Source organism: Triticum dicoccoides, chromosome 7B (assembly GCF_002162155.2).
Source record: "Triticum dicoccoides isolate Atlit2015 ecotype Zavitan chromosome 7B, WEW_v2.0, whole genome shotgun sequence".
Lineage (NCBI taxonomy): Eukaryota > Viridiplantae > Streptophyta > Magnoliopsida > Poales > Poaceae > Triticum > Triticum dicoccoides.
The window spans coordinates 234854816-234878571 of NC_041393.1; the positions used below are offsets into that span (position 1 = coordinate 234854816).

The 23756-nt window shown below is 48.4% G+C and overlaps 1 protein-coding gene across 2 annotated transcripts in view; it reads right to left on the reverse strand.

Annotated features, from left to right (window-relative positions):
• Positions 1-21141: 21141 nt before the first annotated feature.
• LOC119336478 overlaps positions 21142-23756 on the reverse strand; it is a 5991-nt gene continuing 3376 nt past the window's right edge. Inside the window, exon 7 of one of the 2 annotated variants that reach the window (XR_005162551.1) lies at positions 21142-22036. The gene's annotated coding sequence lies outside the window, so the exon portion shown is untranslated. The remainder of the gene's footprint in view (positions 22037-23756) is intronic. The other variant, XM_037608524.1, reaches the window with a different exon arrangement.

Below are 23756 nucleotides of genomic sequence, written 5' to 3' on the forward strand. Positions count from 1 at the left end.
ATCTTATTGGACAAGAAGCCCATAGTTTGTGACATGAGGTGGGTTGACTGGAAATTCATCAAGGAAAATGAACAGCCCTATCCTGGAGTGCAAGACAGCTTTGTTGCTTGTGGAGTTGCAGATTTTGTTGGACAGAAGTTCACCAACTGGAATGATGAGCTTATCATGCAGTTCTACTCCACAGCACACTTTTACCCAGATGGAAGAATAGTTTGGATGTCTGAAGCTACAAGGTACCAGTCCACTATTGAAGAATGGGCAAGTCTGATCAATGCCCCCAAGGAGAATGAGGATGACCTAGACATTTATGCAAAGAAGAAGTTGGGTCACAATTCAATGGCTCACATGTACAAGGAAATTCCAGACAAGGCATTAGAGACTCACAAGTTTGGATCAGTTCACTTTCTGCTGTCAGGGTTGCCAACCATAAATTGGATTCTGAGGCACACTTTGTTGCCCAAGTCTGGTGACCATAACATGATCAGAGGGCATGGCATCAATATGTTGCATTTATTTGATGTGCCACAAAAATTCAAAGTCATGAGCCTTATAGTTGAAACCATAAAGAGGACTGCAGCAGATCATAAGAGGAGCTGTGGATATGCACCTCAGATTCAAGAATTGATAAACTCAAAGATGGGCACAGGAAAATATCAGTTGGATAAGGAACACTTTACACTTTATCCAGACTTTGAGGACAATGAGGTTGTCATAAATGAAGATGATCCACAATTAGTTGAAGCTCAGGAGAAGAAGGAGAAGGCAAAGAGGGAGAAGGCTGCGAAGATGCCAACTCAAGAGGAGGCATCTGAATATTTCTTGAAAACCAAACAGGAGCAGCTTGGTTACTTGATAGCATCATCTCTGAGGATTGAGAAGGGGTTGGCCACCCTAACTCAAAACCAGGAGAGCCTGGAAAGAATCATGGAACAAAAATTCTATGATCTAGATGTCAAGGTAACTGAGATTCAGTCAGTTGTGGAGCAACTGCAGGATGACATGCAGGAGAGGAAGGGCAAGACTACCACCAATGTGTTTGCCAGAGTGCCTAGAGCCCAGAGGTCAGTTGCAGTGCTAGTGGCAGACACTAGAGCAACAACTTCAGCACCAGCCACTGCCCCTATAGTTCCAGTGCAACCAGCTCCAGCACCAACTCCTCCAGCTTCATCCACTTCAACTGAAGCCTTCATCCAAGGAGCCATCTCTACACCACCACCAGAAGATCAAGCCTGAGAGTCGATCTAGCACTATGCATTTTCTATGAACTTTTTGGTAACTTGTTGCCAAAGGGGGAGAAAAATGTATAGATCATAGGCTTCGAGAGAGAGAGAGTGTGTGTGTGTTGCTTTTGTTCTCTCTTGCTTTATTTGGTGGTTTTTCAATCTTTGTTTGCTTTTGGTTGAGATACTATGCTTGTGAGACATTGATGATCATGTGTTTGATCATAAGCTACACTTATGCATGCTTGATATTATCCTATCTATCTTATGTGATCACTCACTATGCTTGGTGATGAGTGCATGTGTTCATTGTTTATTATTTTGAGCGCTCCACCAAGATGTATGTGACATGGAAGAGTAACCCATGAGCCTAATTCATTGTGCATTTGCAGTCCAAAGCAAATCTAAAACTATGCACAAATTTAGGGGGAGCTCTTGCTTATCACATACTTCTCAAAGCGACGATGTTATTTAAATTTTATTATCATTTGTCGAAGCTTTGATCTATATGTTGTCATCAATTACCAAAAAGGGGGAGATTGAAAGTGCAACTATCCCTAGGTGGTTTTGGTAATTCATAACAACATATAGCTCATTGAGATAATGCTATTCCAAGACTATTATTTCAGGAAAGCTCAATGAATGGCATGGCATGGATGATGAAAGTGGATCCCTCAAAATACTAAGGACAAAGGATTGGCTCAAGCTCAAAAGCTCAAGACTCTTCATTTTACATTTTAGTGATCTAAGATCACATTGAGTCTATAGGAAAAGCCAATACTATCAAGAAGGGATGAGGTGTTGCTTAATGAGCCTCTTGCTTCATGTGCTTAGTGATATGCTCCAAAACCCTCAACTACTTTCCCACATCCACAAATGACCTAAACCTAAAGCCAAAATCGGTCACACCGATTCTTTCTATCCGGCGCCACTGATTCCAAAAGTCATAGCCACTGCCACAAACCCTAAGAAAATCGGTCTTACCGATAGGGATCTCGGTCTCACCAAGATGGGGTTGCAATCTCTCTGTTTCCCTTCGTAACGTTTCGGTCTAACCAAAGTGAGCGATCGGTCCCACAGAGATTGCAATGTAAACTCTCTGTTTCCTTTTTGTAACATTTCGGTCTCACCGAAAAGAGCAAATCGGTCCCACCGAGTTTACCTGACCAACTCTCTCGAAAGCTTATTACCAAATCGGTCTCACCGAGTTTGTGTAATCGGTCTCACCGAGATTACGTTATGCCCTAACCCTAACCGAATCGGCCTCACCGAGATGCATGTCAGTCCCACCGAAAATCACTAACGGTCACTAGGTTTACTAAATCGGTCCGACCAAGTTTAATGATTCGGTCCCACCGAGTTTGGTAAATTGTGTGTAACGGTTAGATTTTGTGTGGAGGCTATATATACCCCTCCACCTCCTCTTCATTCGTGGAGAGAGCCATCAGAACGAACCTACACTTCCAACTTACCATTTCTGAGAGAGAACCACCTACTCATGTGTTGAGGCCAAGATATTCCATTCCTACCATATGAATCTTGATCTCTAGCCTTCCCCAAGTTGCTTTCCACTCAAACCCTCTTTCCACCAGATCCAAATCCTATGAGAGAGAGCTGAGTGTTGGGGAGACTATCATTTGAAGCACAAGAGCAAGGAGTTCATCATCAACGCACCATTTGTTACTTCTTGGAGAGTGGTGTCTCCTAGATTGGCTAGGTGTCACTTGGGAGCCTCCGACAAGATTGTGGAGTTGAACCAAGGAGTTTGTAAGGGCAAGGAGATCGCCTACTTCGTGAAGATCTACCGCTAGTGAGGCAAGTCCTTCGTGGGCGACGGCCATGGTGGGATAGACAAGGTTGCTTCTTCGTGGACCCTTCGTGGGTGGAGCCCTACGTGGACTCGCGCAGCTGTTACCCTTCGTGGGTTGAAGTCTCCATCAACGTGGATGTACGATAGCACCACCTATCGGAACCACGCCAAAAACATCCGTGTCTCCAATTGTGTTTGAATCCTCCAAACCCTTCCCTTTACTTTCTTGCAAGTTGCATGCTTTAATTTCCGCTGCCTATACACTCTTTGCATGCTTGCTTGAATTGTGTGATGATTGCTTGACTTGTCCTAAAATAGCTAAAATCAGCCAAACTCTAAAATTGGGAAAAGGTAAAGTTTTTATTTGTCAAGTAGTCTAATCACCCCCCCCCCTCTAGACATACTTCAAGGTCCTACAGAGGGCCACTGGAACTGCCGCAGTTAACGGGTAAAGGCTGAGCAACCCACCTCATAAGGTAGGCCACCGTAGCCTCCCGGTGCCGGGTGGTCCATAGTGGGCCCCGCCTGCCTATATGACTGGTGGCGTGCATCACGCCGGAGCTCGATGGGGGTTCGAGCGTCTTCAAGGGATTGCTCCCGAAGAACTTGGCGCTGATCGTGGTCGGTCCGTGGATCGGACAACGCTATGGAGATGTTATCACAAGTGTTATCGCGACGGATCGACACCCGCGGCAACTGGCGTGGAGGAGGTGAGTGCACCGTGGCTGCATCACCTCCGGCTCTTCCTCCACTGGCATGCGGTGGCTCGATGGAGCGCCGGCCTATGGGCCCTGCTAGTCGCGGCTCATCTTTGTTGGCGATGCCGATGAGGCTTCGGACAGTGGCTCTCCATTCGTCGAGCTTCTCCGTAGCGGGAGGGAAGTCGAGGAGCTGTTGCGCGTGTGCTAGAGCTTCTATTGGTGTGGGCGGCGGCAAAAGCTGCATGGATCGTGATGCACTCCGACTTCTAACCATGTTAGAAGGAGCTCTATCACTGCCCTGCAGTTGTCCGCCATTTTTGCCAGCACCTCGGCGTGCATGCTGGCCTCCCTCGTCATGCGAAGGGTGCACTGGACTCTTCCCAGGTCGGCGCCCGGGGTCGTTAGCGTGGTGACGCTGCTCGTCGTGCATGACATGAGAAGAGCGCGTCGTGGGCACCAGCGCAGGTGTCTTGGAGGTTGCCGCATCATCGGGGGGTGGCATGGCACCACCCTTGGAGGGCTCTGCGCCGCCCGCGGAGGGGGGGGGCGCAACTCTGTATCTGGAATTTGCGGCGTGCGGCCCGTTGTCTTGCGCACGAATGATGCCGCTCACCGGGTCTGGACTGCCAGGGCGATGTGGGTGTTCGCGGGTCAAGCCTCGGGTTCTATCCGCGACCGGCCCGCTACTCGCCCGCACCGGTACGGGCAGTCCGACTCCAGATGAACCGATCTCCTTCATTGTCTTCCTCTTGGGAGCCATGGCGATGAAGAACTGCTACACTAGCTACTAAACCAGATTCTCACGATTGCGCCCCCTGCCTGGCGTGCCAAAGATGTCGGTGAGAACGACACCTATGGGATCAATGGGATCCCTACTGTGGTTAGCAGGCGCGGGGTTGTGAGAAGAGCAGGTCTAAGAGCCAGCACAAGGGTCGTTTACCCAGGTTCGGGCCGTGGAGATCGCGTAATACCCTAGTCCTGCTTTGTTGTGTATATGAATATAGCTAGCTATCGAGTGTGACTTGCTCAAAGAGACGAATCCCTTTCCAGTATGCCTTGGGCCTCCTTTTATATTCGAAGGAGGCGCTACAGTGGCACACAGGAGGTGGAAAGGGTACAGTGTACAAGCTTATCCCTTGTCATTACGGGACAAGACGAATTAAATGTGCCCCTGAGGTGTCCCCTTGCTTTATCGCCGCCTTGCCTTGCTTTGACACGTGCCTAGGCCAGCGAGGCGGGCGGCTCCATGTAGGCTGATAGGCTGCTGAGGTGGTGCGGTGGCTGTGTCTTCACGAAGATCTACATGTCACCATGCAGGTTCTTGCTGAGTTGGCCTCGGGACCGCACGTCGTCACACATGTGCTCGCCTGGCCGGCTGGGTTGGCAGCTGCATAGGAACGGCGGTGGGGTCTTGGCGCATGCGGGCCTGGCCGCGGCCCCACTGATGTCCTTGGGAAGGGTCTTGTCGGGGCCCCGACAAGGGTCTTGCATGGCACTGCGGTCGTCCCCGGCATGGATGTTGTCGGAGGTCGCGTCTTCTGGCCTTCATTAGATTCTGTGTGTTAATGATCTTCACAAAGATCAGCATGCCACCATGTGGCTGCCTCCTGAGCCTTGGTTCCAATGTGGTTGACAATGTTCGAAAACTCGGGCTCAAGGGTGTCACACTCCGCTGGTGTTGGGCAAGTTGCCCCGGCAAGGTCCTTGCCGGGGGCGTGGAGGCTGCCTCGGCAAGGATCTTGCCGGGGGAGTCCACCTCGCCCTTTTTGCCCTTTATGTCTCTGCCTTGGCATTGCTTGATTGATCTCGTGGCTTCGGCTTCCCTCACCTTCCCTGCTAAGTGTGGCCGTGGGCGTGGCTCTGACTGCCCGTGCACAGGTAAAGGGGTGCAAAGTAGAGCCCCTACTTCTGTACACCGACAGGCACCGGGCAAAATTTGGCAAAAGTTAGGCGAAAAACGGGGCACTGGATGGAGTTGCTGCTGTCACGGGCCGGATGTCCTGGCCAGGAGCCGGATGTCCGGGGGACACGGGCCGGATGTCTGAGCGTTGTATCCATGGACGAACACGAAGAACTCTGCGGGGAAAAGGGCAACTCCGGGGCAAAATTCAGACGATTTAGTTGTTGGAAATTGCGGAAAAGATGGGGGAAAGCTAGATCCACACGTGGTAAAGCAGATCCGTGGATCAAATCCAACAAAACTTCATCACACCAACAAATCACAAAAAAAATTGGGGGCTATTTTTGGTGGGGATTTTCAGATTTAGGACGAAATCAATGAAATCAAGCTAGAAAACAAAGGGTAGGGGCTGCAAAAACATGATCAACGTGGCTCTAATACCAAGATGGTGTAGGGTAGAACCCTAGACGCCCAATCTTTCACGTTTGGAGGGAATCCTACCAAGAACACGAAGAACGCGAGAGGGGAAACGAGGGAAACACAAGAGAAAACACTCAACCAACAAGAATATAGTCACACATGTGCTAGATCCTTGAAACACAAAAGGGTACAAGATCCGAATCCAACAAGGGACGATACACAGGGTAACCGGTTCTTCTCTGGGAGGAGGTCTTGAGGAGGGTCTTATCCGAGAGGAGGTCTTGAATCCAAGTGGATCTTCTCCGAAGAGGTATCGGTCCCTCGCGGTGCAGTAGATCCGGATGGATGAGCAAAGCTCTATCTCAAAGTATGAGCTATCACAATGCTAACCCTAGAAAGAGGGTGGAGGAGGAGTTTATATAGTCTAGGGGGCGAGGGGGGGTACATGGGCTCAGCCCTATAATGTGCGCAGACAGGTGAGGCCGGATGTCCGGGCATTGGGCCGAATGTCCGGGCACTTGTGAGGTGCCGGATGTCCGGGCTGGGCTGGCGCCGTCTTGGATCTCATGGGGCAGGACTGGTCTGGATGTCCGGGCGCTGGCCGGATGTCCGGGGCGAAGTGAAGGGCCAGATTTCCGGGATTTTGGCCGAATGTCCGGGCTGGAAGGGGTCCAACTTCTGTGATGGGGCGCCGGATTTCCGGGGGTCGAGCCGGTTGTCCGGCCGCTCGCCGTGCGCTGGATGTCCGAGTCCTGAGCCGGATGTCCGGGTCCTGAGCCGGATGTCCGGGGCCTGTAGCTTCGGCTGGGCTGCGGCTGTAGTAGGTGCTCCAGGGGCCTGATGTCTGGGGTCATGGCCGGATGTCCGAGGCCTGGAAGTTGTCCTCGTCTTCTTCCGTTTGTTCTCTTCATCCGTGGACTTGGGAGCTTGACCATTTTCATGTGCATCCTCGGGAGGGTCCTCTTGGTACCTAATCATGCACAACATTTCGGACTTAGGTAGTAGCCATGTCTCGAGAGGATCGAATAGGAAAGAAGTCACCTCGGTCTCGAGAGCTCGTGCTCGTGCTCGTGTCATGGGTCCTCTTGGCACTTGGTGAGACAATGGTAGGTCCATGAGGATGATTGTAGGATGCTCCATATCACACGGGACCACGTCCCCTGACGTGCGCCTCACCCCTCTCGGCCGCACCGCCCCTCTGCCTTTGTGTGCATGACATGTGGGCCACCTGAAATGCGGCGAGCATCAAGTTTCTACCACAGCCACACGCGATTCCCACGACGCTGCTCGAACCCATGACACCACACGTCCCCCGACCTGCGGCTCACCCCTCTTGGCCCCACTGCCCCTCTGCCTTCGGGAGCATTACATGTGGACCAGCCACCTATCAGGTCCACATGTTATTGAATCAAAGGCAGGTGTAGTAAGGCGTTGAAGCTCAGTCCCAATGGCCCTGAGAGGGAAATGCAACTCCTGCGCCAGGCCTTGTGGTGCTACCGCTGCACGAAGTCGTGCCAAACTTGAGATTTGTTTCTTTACTATACATGCAAACAATGATTTAATGGACATTGTAATCTCAACATGTTATGGGGAGCTCTAAATTTGAATCTGAAACTTATAAAACAATTTTTTTAAACAAATAACCTGGGAGAGAGGGAGTATACCTTAGGATGTGTCCCATACGAAACAAGTCCGTTGTTTTGTCCCCGTGAAGATGTGGTTAGAAAGGAGCACAACGTCTTCATACTCGTACGACAACAAATCGGCCGCAGACAGCATGGTCCACCTTTGACCGCCATGTGCAAGGTTTGTGCTATCTTCTTCAATCTCACCATGGTTCCATTGTACCAATTCACGCAGTGGCCTGTTGCATGGCTGATCCCAATGTTGGACAAAGGTTCTACGGGAACGGTGTCATCGTTGTAAATGTTGTGCAATCTGATGTTGGTACCCTCTCGTACATATGCAAGCCAATCTCCACTTGCACCGAGCCTAACCTGTGAAACAGTGGGCAGGGGGAGAATTAGGAAATGGACATGGAAGTAGTCTTTAGAATGCATTTACTACATGATCAAACTCATCTTACCTGCTCATCGGAGGAAATCCGAGTGCCCCTCAACATCCGCATCTCAAGGGGCGTTAACTTACAACTACGGCCATGTCGCGTTGGAGAAGGAAACATCCTAGTGCGTTGCACGGAAGTTACAACTTACAACGAGGGAAGGCCTTATCTGCAAATGTGGAGAGGAGTACGGGTAAATTGTCATAGTTTCCTTCCTATCCATCAGATATAGATCGAACGGCCTATATTGCAGGATGGCAGGCACACCATCATCACCAACTCTGCTTTTTATAAGAGTATATATCATGCTAGTATAAGAGTACTAGCAAGATGCCCATACGTTGCGCGGAACATCAAGATGCATTTCTATACCCCTATATAGTGTGCGAATAACTTTGAAAAATGATCGCTGGATGAAGCTAATCCGACAATGTAGAGATGTCCAATCCAAGCACTACTGGCCATTGGATATCATGAACATTCCAGAAGATTCTGCCACATGTACAATTTAGAAGACTCCATGGTTGAACTTAAGCATAATGCACAAAGTTCAAAACACAAGCACTTCTCCTTTGTTCTAGAATCTTCCGTATCATAATTGCCCAAACTTTTTTTTCTAAATGTATTGCCATTATTTGTTTTTTACTTTATGCTTTACAATGCACAACCCCATGAATCTTAACATTTTTATAAAACTAATTGATTTGAATGAGATGAACTATAAGAACTAAATGAACATCTACATCATGCATATATGACTCAAAGCTTTACATGCTATAGTGTGTATTTATTCATAATTTGGTTTCCAAATCTCATGTGTTCAATGCATGTGTACCTTACTAGTGTATGAGTAGTTTATCTTGTGGGAGAAAAGGATGAACGAGGGAATGCCTTATTTGCAAATGCGGAGAGGGGTGTGGGTATCTTTTGCAAAATTGCCATAGTTTCCTTCCTATCCGCCAGATATAAATCGGACGGTCTATACTGTAGGATGGCAGGCACACCATCATGAACAACTCTGTTTTCATAAGAATAGAGTAGAGATAGAGATAGAGACTACTACTACCAATGTGCTGGCCCGTGCATTGCAATGGATCCAAAGTAGTAGAATAATACTTGTTCACGGGCTTGAAATATAAACACTCTAGTTTTGATATACATGTGTCAGCAGACATGACAGCTTGTCCATGGAAGTTGAACCACGGCGACCATCACGTTTCTTGTTTCTACCACTGCCACACCCACATGCGATTCCTATGACGCCGCTCCAACCCACGGCACGACGTCCCCCGACGTGCGCCTCATCCCTCTCGGCCCCACCGCTCCGATGCCTTTGTGTGCATGACATGTGGGCTAGCTAAACTGCGGCGACCATCAACTTTCTACCACAGCCACACCCAATTGGACGCGGTTTGCTTGCTCTGCTCCCATGCTCCGATCCGTACTCCCGCACCATCGAATTTTCATCCAGCGGTTGTGACACATTTCGTCCCGCGCATCAATCCTTAGCCGGAGTACTTCTGTACTACAGGTAATACCCGCCGGTGTGGCCATCTATGCCTCGTAACGCCCCAACGCACAACTGTGGCACCCTCTCCACGGCCACGCCACCACTGGCCGGTTCATCTCGAACGAGTGAGTCGCGAACCACGCGACCTCCATGAGAATGACATGTGGGCCAACCGCATTTAAGGTTCACATGTCATTGACTCATAGGACGGTGCACTAAGCCGCTGAAGCTCGGTCCCATGGGCCCCGAGAGGGAAATGTAACTCCTACGGCAGGCCTTGTGGTGCTCCTGCAGTACGAGCTCGTGCCAAACCCGGAATTTGTTTCTTACTACTACCAACTAGTAAGGTACACGTGCATTGCACGCATGAGATTCTGGTGGTTTGTGCATTATGCTTAAGGGCCTGTTTGGTTTGCAGCCTAAGGTTGCCACGCCTAAGCTTAGGCATGCCACAATATCTTAGGCATGTGTTCGGTTCATTGCCACACTTGTGTCTTGCTACACTTTTCTAGCTACATGGTCCACATGTCATAGACTCAACTTCTTGCCAAATCTTGCCACACTTGTGGTGGCCATTTTGTTTGCCACACTTTTTGTGGTAGCCACACTTTGCCTAAGCTTAGTTGTGGCAAAGTTAGTCATGAACCAAACGGACCCTAAGTTCAACCATGGAGTCTTCCAAATTCTACATGTGGCAGAATCTGGTGGAATGTAGATGATATCCAATGGCCAGTAGTGCTTGGATTTTCCATCTTTGTACCATCGGATTGGCTTCATCCAATGACCAACTTTCAAAGTTATTCACACATTATATAGGGGTATAGATCTAGATGTGTCGGCCCGTGCGTCGCAATGGATCCAAAGTATATCTATTTAGTGGAGTTGTCAGCGTTCTGGGAACGGGGGTCCCCAGACTTGCCTGCCTGCGGCCTGCGGCGTGGCTCAAGCAATGGACCAGTGCGGCCCACCTTCATCAGCCCAAGCTCAAGACAGTCGCGAGGGGCCAAGCCTTGCGGGGCGGACGACAGGAAGCTTCCTCAGGAGCAGCCTCGTCAGGCTGGCTCGCGAGGAGGCAAAGAGATCAAGGCAGGGGTACCTCGTGAGGTGCCCGTGACGCAAGCCATGACGATCGAGGCCAGGCGGGTGCCGGCCTGCGCAGTGTCCTTGTTTCCCCTTTGGTGCAAAGGAGGCAAGCACATGCCAAGGCATCAGGCAAAGGCTACCATTTCGGTGTAACAAGACCAAGACCAGCAGAGCGGCAGGATGGAGGTCACCGTGGAACCCAAGACAACGTCATCGTCAGAGTCTTTGGCAGGCAAGGACCAACTTTAGTCATGATAAGTGTACTAGATGTTCTCCTTCAAAATGGCCAATTGTTGGCGCCCTTCCCGCTCAATATTTGGGAAGAGGACCAGGGCCTCTCACTCTATATATAGGGCTAGACACCATAGTATAGAGGCATCTGGAATCGACCCCTCCAAAGGGACAACGCCACCACAAGAACACCCCTCGCGAGGCTGTTCTTCCTTTGTGCTGTTCATCATCAGCCCCAGAGGCAATCCACCACACCACACACTGGAGTAGGGTATTACACCGCAATGGTGGCCTAAACCAGTATAAATCTCGTGTCCCCTGTGTGTTCATCTTGCTAGCCTAGATCCCTTGCAAGGCGACGAGACGTGAGTTGGTAGGGGAGAGATCTTCGTGCGCACCCCATAGTTTGAACCTCAAGGGTCTGCTGGAACCCGTAATCCGACATTTGGCGCGCCAGGTAGGGGTGCACTGGAATCGTGTCTTCCGCCGTCTTGCGTTTCGTCGTCCGTCGCATCCATGTCTGACGCTCGTCGAGCCCGCACCGAGCGCCGGGCTGATCTCGTGGCCCATGTAGCCCAGACGGCCCCCGTCGGCGGGCCTCCCCGTCGTTCCTCGTCGCCTGCCGCCCACACCGCCACCGGCCCGGCGGGGAAAGAGCAGCAGGCATCGTCGCTGCATCCCTCGGTGCGGCGAGAGGGCCGGACCGCAACCCCATCGCTGACTCCAGCAGGCTCGTCGTCACACGCTTGTCGCGCTCCCGCGGACGCGCACGCCGCGTTGCTCCTGGCATGTGAGCTCCTACACTACCGCCCCGTCGACGACCTCTACGACAAGTGGCTTGCCCGCATCATCGAGCTCGTCAGCGTCGCAGGGGGCTCCCCTCCACCGTCCCTCTCGCTGCATCACCCTCCGTCCTGTGCAGGCAACGCAGCTCCGGAGGCGCCTCCGCTGCCTCCCCCTGAAGAAGGCGCCCTAGCCCCAAGGCGCGCGGCCCCTGGACGAGACCCGCCGCGTCCAGCGCCCGCGCAGCAAGAAAAGAGCTGCCAAGAGATCCCTCACCCTCAAGAAGGTGCTCGCGTGCTCCCTGCACCAGCACGTCATGACCGCGCTCCTGCTCCACCGCGCCAAGACCCCGCGCTGCTCCTAGCGGCAGCGCGCGGAGACCTCCAAGATCAAGCCCTTCGCCACCAAAGGCCCTGTTGGGGATATAACTATTGAGTATAAACTGCCCATGAGGGGCCGGTTTACATCAACCGTATTGAAGCCCACGAAGACTCAGAAGATGGCATTTTACTATGAAGCTTTGAGGCCCGGAGCCCAAAGGCGGATTAGGACCCATAGTGGTAAACCGCCATATTCATGTAAACTTGTGTTGTAAGATAAGGAAGGGAGAGACCGAGCCGAACACTTGTATGAGTCGACTTTGGGACTCTGTAGACCAGCTGGGCGTCAACCCGTGGGACGACCTGGCGGCGGTTCAGGGACAAGAAACACAACTCGATAGCCAGGCATAGCTTGTTTAGCTCCCTGGTTAGCGAGACCCCAATAATCCCATCACAACTAGACGTAGGCTTTCACCTTCATCGAAGGGGCCAAACTAGTATAAAATCCCTCGTGTCCTTAGTCCGTTTAACCCCTTTAAGCTAACCCGTCGCGATGGCTCCACGACTAAGTCCTTACACGAGGACATCTGACGTGATATTTCCACGACAGTCGGCGCCCACCATGGGGCTATCGCACGATGGTTTCGAGTTCTTGAAGGGCAGCTTTGAAGGACTCAAGGGATACGTGACGGGCCGGATGACCAAAAGTTGTCGCGGCAAGCTCTACATCGACGATGCAGGCTGGGGCCCCAAGGCCGGCTCAATCGAGTACGGGTACCGGGTCCCCTTCGGCGGAATTCACGTCTTCATCGGCAAGATCGGCGAACCGGGCCCTCAGCCGGACATCTCCACCAACCTCATCGAGATGGCTCAGCGTGCAAGTCCCGCCCGGGTTCAGACTCCCGTGAAGCGTGCGTCCGTAGGATGTGTCCATGGGATCGGATCTGAACCGGTGTCTGAGGGTGACACGATCGCTTATTCCAACGGCGAATCATCCGGTGAAACTGAATCCTTCTACCGAGTTCAGGATGGCGTGTTTGAAGGGTATTCTGATGGCACCAGTATTCCGGAGTTCCTTGAAACGCCGAACCACGTTGGAATCTTCATGGCTGGAACACAACCAACTTTGCAAAACTCTACTGCAGCGGCGTCTCGACCGGTATCAGGGGCAGGAGGCTCCATGCGTCGGCCGGCTCAAGTTCTCTCTTGTTTGATGGATGCCTGGGCGGTCTTGCTAACCACTACAGTTACACCAGCAACGCAGGATCAGCACAATGCGGACATTGCTAGCCTGAAGGATCAGATAACACAAGCCAAAGCGGACTTAGCAGCTGAGGAAACCAGGATGGCTGAGGAGCGGGCCGCTTTAGACACCCAGGCGCAAAGAATTCAAGCTGAGAATTATCGCCTTTTGATGGATCAGAACACTTTAAATCAAGTGTCCAGGAGGAAACATCAATCTCGCTTGCCAGCGGATTACAATGCAATGAATCTCTTTGGAACGCCGGGGGCAGGAACTAGTAACCCACCAGCAATAAACTGGAATACCGATCCAAGGACCGGGGCTCCGGATCAACCTCAGATGATGGGGCCGCCTCAGCGTACGGACAACCCGCCGCGGTACACCACACCACCGCCGGGTCACTTTCCTACCCCATTGGATAATATGATAGCAGCAACATCCCGGTTGGCTGCTATTCCGATCGAAGGTGAATCGCCGGCAGCGGTTGAGACACGGCGGGCCAAGGATCTTCTTCAAACAGCTTTGACACAGCAGCAAGCTTACTCGTACAGCCGAGACAGGGTTCACTCAACCCCACGACCGAGCAAAAGCTATAGCAGGCATATCAATGAACCGGAGGTGTCTAGCAGTGCGCGGCGCCGCATTGTCCCTCAAGGGCCTAATCCGGTGCATGGTGATTTGAACGCTCAGGACATGGTGGATAATGGCAGGGCATGAAGGAAGGCCGCTTTAGCAGCGCAACATACGAGTCGATATCAACCCGCCCCGGTTCAGCCAGCAGCATCAGTAGACCGAGGTGTCGGAGTTGCTTTCAGTTTGTGGGGAGTGTCGTGCCTTATTCCGGCTCTTTGTAACGTGCGACTTCCTAAGGACTTCAAGGGTCCGCGTAAGGTGCCGAATTACACCGCTGATCTGCCACCCGAGGTGTGGGTGGAAAGCTATGAAGTGGCAACGGAAATGCTGGACGTTGATGAAGTAGCGTGTGCAAAATACTTCACGATGATGTTGAAGGGGACAGCCCGAACTTTGTTGAAGAACTTACCACCTAACTCCGTCGAGTCATGGGACCAGTTGAAGGCCCGGTTTATAGCCAATTTCAAGGACACATGTAAGCAGCCTATGTCTATAGTGGATCTTGACGCCTGTGTACAAGGGGAGAACGAGTCAACAACTCATTGGGTGCGCCGGGTTTCAGAAGTCTTGCACTCATCGGACTGTATTAATGCCAGCTCAGCAATCATCACCTTGGAGCGTAATTGCCGGTTTAAGTCACTGAAGATGAAGTTGGGACGTCTCAAGCGTCACTGCAACGACATAGGTACCCTCATGGCCGCTTTGGTCAAGTATGCCAATTCTGATAATACCAAGGATCCCGATTCTGATGAGGAGAAACCGGAGAAGGGAAAGGAGAACGGTGGTGCAAAGGGACAGCAGCACAACCAAGGAGGTCATGGAAATAATGGTAAGCGTAAAGCAGATTCAGATTTTGTAGCTAATGCTAATGTGCAGCGCCATAAGGATAAACCGCCCCAGCGTGGCGGCGCAATGAATCTGGAATGTTTGTTGAATCAACCCTGTCCAAAGCATGGGACCAAGGAGGCTCCTGCGACACATCTCTAGAAAGATTGTAATATTATGAAGGAGTTCAAAAACTCTGATCTTTTCCGGTATGATCAGGGTCCATCGGGCGGTTCAGGTCTAGGCTTTCATGGCGTCAGCGGTTCAAACTCCGGATTTCAGAACAACCAGGGCAACCAGAATAATCAAAGTGGTAATAACCAGCAGAGTAACCAAGGAAATCAGCAGCAGTCGGGTTATCAGAGTCACCCAAAGCAGTTGAATGGTGGGCAGTATCACGTGTTCACCACTAGTTTGTGCAAGCGCGATCAGAAGCTTCACAAGAGGGTTGTTAATGCTGTTGAACCGGCGGTGCCACGTTACTCGCGGTGGTCTGAGCAACCTATTGTATGGAGCAGAGAGGATCATCCGCCCCGGGTTGACAATCTGGGTCACCTGGCATTGGTGGTGGCACCTCAGGTGGGAGGTTATAAGTTCACCAAGGTACTCATGGATGGAGGGAGCAGTATCAACATTCTGTATTATGAAACCTTTCGTCACATGAGGTTGACAGACAAGAGTCTTAAAGCGTCCAACACTATTTTCCATGGTGTGGTACCAGGTAAATCGGCATATCCTGTTGGCAAGATCGCTTTGGAAGTTGTGTTTGGTGATGAACATGATTCCCGGTCTGAGACATTAACCTTTGAGGTGGTGAGGATCCAGAGCCCGTACCACGCACTGTTTGGGCGACCGGCTTATGCAAAGTTCATGGCGAGGCCTTGTTATATTTACTTGCAGCTCAAGATGCCGGGTCATAAAGGGACCATTACGGTTCACAGAAGTCGTAAAATCGCTTTGGATTGCGAGGAAGGTGATGCGGCCTATGCTGAGTCGGTTTGTGCTACAGAGGAGTTAAAGTTTTATAAGGAAAATGTTGATCCGGCAGACATGACGCCTCTGAAGAAGCCCACCACTAAGCACGACCCAACTCTGCATTTCAAACCGGCTGATGAGACCAAACTTGTTGACTTTGTTCCTGGCGATTCATCCAAGCAGTTTAGCATCAGCACAAATCTGGATCCGAAATAGGAAAGCGCGCTCATCGAGTTCATCCGTGAGAACCAGGACATTTTTGCATGGAAGCCTTCTGACATGCCAGGTGTACCGAGGGAACTCGCTGAGCACACTCTCAATATTGATCCCAAGTTTAAACCGGTCAAGCAATTTCTTCGTCGCTTTAACGAGGAAAGACGCAAGGCAATTGGTGAAGAGGTAGCCCGATTGTTGGCTGCTGGGTTTATCATTGAAGTGTTTCACCCTGAGTGGTTGGCTAATCCGGTGCTTGTTCTTAAGAAAAACGGCACTTGGCGCATGTGTGTGGATTACACCGATTTGAACAAGGCTTGTCCGGCCGATGCTTTTGCTCTCCCACGTATTGATCAGATCATTGATGCGACGGCGGGTTGTGAGCGTTTGAGTTTTTTGGATGCTTATTCAGGCTATCATTAGATCAAAATGGCAGTTAAGGACCAGGAGAAGACCACCTTCATCACTCCCTTTGGAGCCTTTTGCTATGTTTCTATGCCCTTTGGGCTCAAGAGTGCCCAGGCAACTTATCAGCGCTGTGTGCAGAATTGTCTTCACACTCAGATTGGGCGCAATGTTCATGCCTATGTTGATGACATTGTGGTAAAATCCAGGAAGAAGGAGACATTGATAGACGATCTCAAGGAGACCTTTGACAATCTGCGAGTTTACAAGATGATGCTCAATCCGGACAAGTGTGTCTTTGGTGTTCCGGCGGGCAAGCTTCTAGGCTTTCTGGTGTCTAACAGGGGTATTGAGGCTAATCCGGAGAAGATCAAAGCGATTACATCTTTGGCTAAACCGACGTGCATCAATGATGTTCAGCGTCTAGCAAGTTGGATTGCAACACTAAGCCGGTTTATCAGCCGCTTGGGAGAGAAGGCGATCCCTTTATATCAGATGCTGAAGAAAACAGACACCTTTGTCTGGGGTGATGCGGCTAATGCGGCGTTTGAAGACTTGAAGCGGCAGTTGGCTGAACCACCAGTCCTTGCTGCTCCGGTTGACAGGGAGCCTCTATTGTTGTACGTGGCTGCTAATGCCCGTGCCGTCAGTGTGGCAATCGTGGTGGAGCGTAAGGAGGCTGGTAAGGAGTACCCGGTTCAACGACCAGTTTACTACATCAGTGAGGTGCTTATCGAGTCGAAGCAGCGGTATCCGCATTGGCAGAAGCTCGTATATGGGGTTTTTATGGCAAGTCAGAAGCTCAAGCAATATTTCCAAGGCCATCGCATTACGGTTGTCAGTTCAACTCCATTGGGTGATATAATTCAGAACAGGGAGGCAACTGGCCGGGTTGGAAAATGGGCAATTGAACTTGGTCCCCATGGCTTGAAGTATGTACCTCGAACTGCCATAAAATCTCAAGCACTTGTGGATTTCATAAATGATTGGACCGAGTTACAAGCACCAGAGGACAAACCGAACAGTACATATTGGACGATTCACTTTGACGGATCCAGACAATTGGAGGGCTCGGGGGATGGAATTGTTCTTACTTCCCCTCGAGGAGATAAAATCTGTTATGTCCTTCGTTTAATGTTCCCGTACTAACAATGCAGCTGAGTATGAGGCTCTGCTCCATGGGCTCCGAGTGGCCAAGGAGATGAACTTAAGCCGGGTAAGATGCTTTGGAGACTCTGATCTGGTGGCTCAGCAAGTTTCTGGCACTTGGGACTCTAAGGATCCACTCATGGCGGCTTATAGACGTGAGGTGGATATTGTGGCGGGTCACTTCAAAGGGTATCAGGTTGAGCATATCGATCGGTGCAAAAACGAAGCAGCAGACGCTTTAAGCCGGCTTGGATCTCAGCGTAAACCGGTACCTCCCAATACCTTTCTAGATATCTTGCATAACCCGTCTGTTAAGTTGCCTACAGAGGAGGATTTGGCTGTTCCTGATCCGGAGGCTCAATTGGTGGTCGCTTTACATGTTGTGCCGGATTGGACGGTTCCATATCTGGCATACATGAACCGGTGCGAGTTACCAGATGATGAAGTCCTGGCTCGGCAGATAGTCAGGCGGTCCAAGTCCATGGTTATTCACAATGGCGAGTTACACTGTTGCAACGTCTCAGGCGTGTTTCAGCTTGTGTTTCTCCGGACGAAGGCCAAGAGATCCTCCGGGAAATCCATGAAGGAGATTGTGGTCATCATGCCGGTTCAAAGTCCTTGGTTGCAAAGGCTTTCCGTCATGGGTTCTACTGGTTGACAGCTCATGCTGATGCGGAGGATCTGGTAAAGCGGTGTGATGCTTGTCAAAAGTTTTCACGCAGGGCTCATGTTCCGGCTCAAGAATTAAGGATTATTCCCATCACTTGGTCGTTTGCCACCTGGGGGCTTGACATGGTTGGACCCTTTAAGCGCTCCAGGGATAAGAAGACCCACCTGCTGGTGGCGGTTGACAAGTTTACCAAGTGGGTTGAAGCGGAGCCTGTCAGCTAGTGTGATGCAGCTACGGCGGTTCAATTTCTCAAGAAGATTATCTTCCGCTTTGGCTTTCCACACAACATCATCACGGATAATGGCACAAACCTCTCTAAAGGTGAGATGGAAGATTTTTGTGAGAGAGAACACATCCGGCTTGACTTAGCATCTGTGGCGCACCCCCAGACCAATGGTCAAGCAGAGAGAGCTAATCAAGAAATCTTGAAGGGTATTAAACCCCGGCTTATGGTTCCTTTAAAGCGGACGTCGGGTTGTTGGTTGGAAGAATTACCTTCTGTGTTATGGAGCATCAACACCACTCCCAACAGATCGACGAGTTACACGCCTTTCTTCATGGTGTACGGGGTAGAGGCGGTCTTACCAAGTGATATTCGTCACGACTCACCCCGGGTTGCTAATTATGTTGAAGCGGACAATGAGCAAGCACGCCAGGAGGCGTTGGACCTGTTGGATGAAAAACGAGATATGGATTTAGCCCGTTCGGCGGTTTACCAGCAAGACCTGCGGCGTTATCATAGCCGCCGGGTTAGAACAAGAACCTTTCAAGAAGGTGATTTGGTGCTCCGGCTCATCCAGGATCAGACCGACATGCACAAGTTATCCCCACCTTGGGAAGGACCCTTTATGGTCAGCAAAAATCTGCACAACGGATCATACTACCTCATTGACGTTCAAGACAACTCACGTACTTCTAAGGAGGAGACCCGGCGGCCGTGGAACATAGCTCTCCTACGGCCTTAATATACCTGAGCCATAGGCTTTTCTTATGTACATATTTCGATAATGTATATATTATGATCAATAAATAAAACCAGCATCCTTGCTATAAGCAGGGCCTCTGCTGTTTTTTCTCAAATATCCTTTGAGTTGCATGGGGGCTTCAGCTGACAAAGCGGAGTACTACCTATTAAACCGGCTATCAGGCCATAATACAGCTCGGGAGCTTCATAACCAAAGGGCCAAAGAGAGTTTGGATGCTATGCACAACTCAAACATAGGCACTCAATGAGCACAACTCATCATATTACTTGGGGGCTCCTTGTGTCAAATACCTAGGAGTTTGAACGGACCCTTGTAACTGGGTATCGACCCACGGCTTGGAAGCCTGGTATATTTACCTAAAACCCCGGATTAACCTGCCTTCATCAAGTAAGTCACTCCTATCCAGGTCATCCTGGCATGACCCTCCGAACGTTTGACAGTTACTCTCCTTGAGACCCTGCACTTGTCAAAGTTAAAACGGTGATTGGTTAGTTGGAGGGCCATCTTGAAAGGCTTTTACAAATGGTTTAACTCAGCGGCCTGGCAGCCCATGAAAAGCCTCGAATTTGGGCCTGGCAGCCCTTGAAAAGCCTCGACTACATGGTTTTATTTGCACTTGTTTCTTTTTGCTGACTTGTTGTGTTAAACCGGCATCTTCGATCTAGTATGGCTTTTCAAGTCATCATTTTAACCTGGTGTTTGTTAACCCGGCTGGGGTCTCAACTAAAAGTTGACGAACCTTATTAAACTGGAGTTTATTAACCCGGCCTAGCTTTGACTACTTGTTGCCAGTTTTTGATCATCTGGTGTTCATCGTAGCCCGGCATGACTTCTTATACACCATCAGTACAAGGTGAAGTTGTATAAAAATTCAAGATTTGGGTCTTCACCCTTATTACAGTTGGTCAACCAACTAAACGTGATATATCACATCTCAGGTATGAGTTAATTCATATTTTATAATGTTTGGTTCTCAAATCAGGCTTTACCTTGGGTATTATGACCCGTCCGGCGGTAAACCGCCAGGACAATTCTTTTTATGCAGACATAGGGATTGCATCTTATGATATACTAGTTGACTCGTTGTGCCAAATGGCGCAGAGACCTGCTGCAAACATGTTGTCGATGAAAATAGTTTCATGCTGCAAGAACGTTCAACTAAATCATGCTATTCTTTAAACATGTTTATTACGTTGTTAAATAATAGTCTGGGAAAAGGGAAACTTTGCATAATATGAATATCTCAGTTTGAAAATATGGGCACTATGATGAGAGAGTAAAGTTGGCATGGTTGTATTTTTTTAGCAAGCTTGAAAACATGGTTATCATGATGAGAAACCTGGCTATGCATATTTTTTCCTAAAAAAGAGGGAGAAGGATAAGAAACCTAAGAAAAACATGTCTTTGTTGTGCATATACGGAGATATAGGGATCAGGAGGTATTAGGATAGCTCATATGTTATTTAGCCCAACCCACATAGAGCGATGCCTGTGGCCTGCGAGGAGCTGAATAAGAAACAGCAGGGGACAGAGCGAGCGAAGACTGTCTATCCCCTTCCTTTCTTTCTCGGTTCGTCAGCTGGGTAACAAATGGCGCAAAAATTCCATGTTTTAGTTGTTTTAGTAGCGGGCAAGCATATATGATAACAAATTTAATCCCCTTTAATAAAAATAGAGACTTGTCATCTACAATGAGATATACCTACACATTTTAATTTGGTAGTAGAGTCCCATTTCAAGACCATGTCATGTTGAAAAATGAGTATTTTTCAGTAATCTCCTGTTGCGCCAAATTGCGAACACACCATACGTGCTTTGAAAATATTCCATTTATCAGTGTTGAGCAAGCACATATGGTTACTATTCTAACCACTATATAAACAAAATGAACGAGGACTTGTATAAGGGTAATTGAAGTTCAAAAGAAAAAAGTGTTATATGTGTTGTTTTTCCGATGATTTGGGTCTTGGAACACCTGAATAGGAAAGCATAGTATTGCAAGTAAGAAAATGTGAGACATTGCTAATAACTTGCCTCATATACATGATAGTTTTAGGCCATACAAGCAGTGAGGAAAAGAAAAACAGTCTATATGTGATGAAGCAAGCCTAAGTCAAATAGGTAATGCCCATACAACCAAATTCATTACAATGGATGAATTTCAGTCCTAAAACTGGAAAGTAAATATGCATAACAGAAGTGAATCGTAGAACGTGGTTTATACAACTTCATGAATATACTTAATATCCTGGAAGCACCATATCCATACTACTTGAAGAAGTAAATAATCAAATGACAATCACACATGAGTTGTAGGGTTTTATCGTTTCCACTTTACAATCCGAACAAAACTATATAATTGATCTGCAAGTAATTACATGTCACGACAATGGCTTCGACAAATATCCATCTTTTATGGCATAAACACATATATATTGATTACAGTCAGTAATGAGAAGTGATGGTAGCTCACTATAACATCGTGCACACGCTTACTTTTACCAAAGCGCTGTTAACAGAGAGCCTCAATCGAACCCTTATGGTATTAGCTAAGGGGAGGTTTCGTGTGATTTTGATATTTCTCCAGCTTACGTTTTTCGAGTTGCCACGACTATGGTGGGTGTCTTAAGATTGTCAGAATCAACATTCAAATAGTAATGGGTATAATACAGTGTAGGAAACATGGAATTCTACCTATAGCTAGACCCGATCAATAAGCAATAGATTTGCCCCAATGGCAGTGTTAACATGAAAATAACGGAAGGTGAGAGATAAAAGCTAGGTGGTAGGACTGTAAAGAGTGGCTGCAAGTCAGCGTCTCTAGTATTCAGTCACAAAGACATTCAACTCCAGCCAGAGCAATTCTCAGCCATGTTTCCTTCTCAGTAGCACAATAGCTGAAAAAATGTAACTTTCTTAATAACTGTACATCAATACCGCAAATACACACTTACTGTGATAGATTCCAAACTTAGTACAAACCCCCCTCTCCAGTTCATCTTGAAATTAAGAGTTTAGAAGAAAGTAAGATTTCCATTTGTGTTATACCAATCAGGATACATTTACTGTCGAAAACTATATATATAGATGGTCATGCGGCCAGAGCTAGCGCTCAGCAACAATAGTCCAGTTCTCTTTTGTCCGCCACTTTCTCAAACTGAAGATGAATTGCTCGTTCCTATCTCTATGCCGTTACAAATGAGCAGACGACATTTAGCACGAAAGGCTGAAATTTCTAGGCATCAATCTTGTGAACAGATGAGTTATGAAGCAAAAGATACATACTGCAGAGTAAAACTACATGAGAAATGATTAGTGGAAAACAATATAATTTGTTTATTGTAAGAACTGAAAACACCGGAGAACCAATATACTTCTTATAGTAATAATTCATATCCAAAAAGTAATCGATTATGGGAGCATCTAACGCTGATTTAAGCAGACATTTCATAAAAACATGTCAAAGAATTATCAATTATATCCAACTAATTACTAAAACGGGATTTACTGTCAGTATACATCTATATTCAGTTAGAAATTATGGAGATCCAAGGAGAATTATCTAGGTTGTGTGACATGAGTGCATAAATCTTACAAAGGCTAATTAATCATCAGATACCTTAACGTCTCAAAAAGCTTAATCCTTAGAATATTTCCATATCTAGAATGAAAATAATCACATCATGTAATTACTAAAACAGGTACAAAATACAGTCAAGTCGATTTTTCATTTTTACAGAACAATTGGTGAGCATGACATTGAGCTATCGTATCACTAAAATGTAGCAGCCAATGGGACCAGCAGAAACCTATACATCTAGAAGAAAATAGTATCCAAAATTGTACCATTGAAGGGAACTGATACTCAGACCAAGATAAAGTCTGCTTCACGGCCACACACACACATTCAGTTACAATCAGCTTAGTCGGCCTGTGAGAGGAGCCTGTGTGTACATATTGGACACTACCTGGATACATATAGTTTGTTGTGATGGAAGTCTCGGGCTCGTAATGTGGAGAAGGGAACTGATACTCAGACCAAGATAAAGTCTGCTTCACGGCCACACACACACATTCAGTTACAATCAGCTTAGTCGGCCTGTGAGAGGAGCCTGTGTGTACATATTGGACACTACCTGGATACATATAGTTTGTTGTGATGGAAGTCTCGGGCTCGTAATGTGGATATGGATGACTCAAGCAGAGCGACAACATGTGTACACATAGAAAATAATATAGTGGTTACTTATCAAACTCAGTTATTGTCTCAACTGGAAACATGCAAGCGGAATTCCGAGAAGAGATAATGTCACAATCATCCAAATGTGCGATTAAAAAAGTGGTATGAAATTGAAGGATTTCTATTAACTTGCAAAATCAGAATAGTATTGTCAAAGTGCAACATTATTTCAATTTACTAAAAACTCAAAAATGCTTGATCGTTAAGAACTTCTTTGGAAGTCAAGTTAAAAGTCCAGGTGGATTAATATTCTTAGGATAACTGGCCAAGTATATGTGCTATATTGAGTCTTCAGTTTAGGTTCTGTATATATAGATTCCTAGCCAAAAATTACAGCCTATACTAATACTGTAATACATGACTGGATATCAAGATCA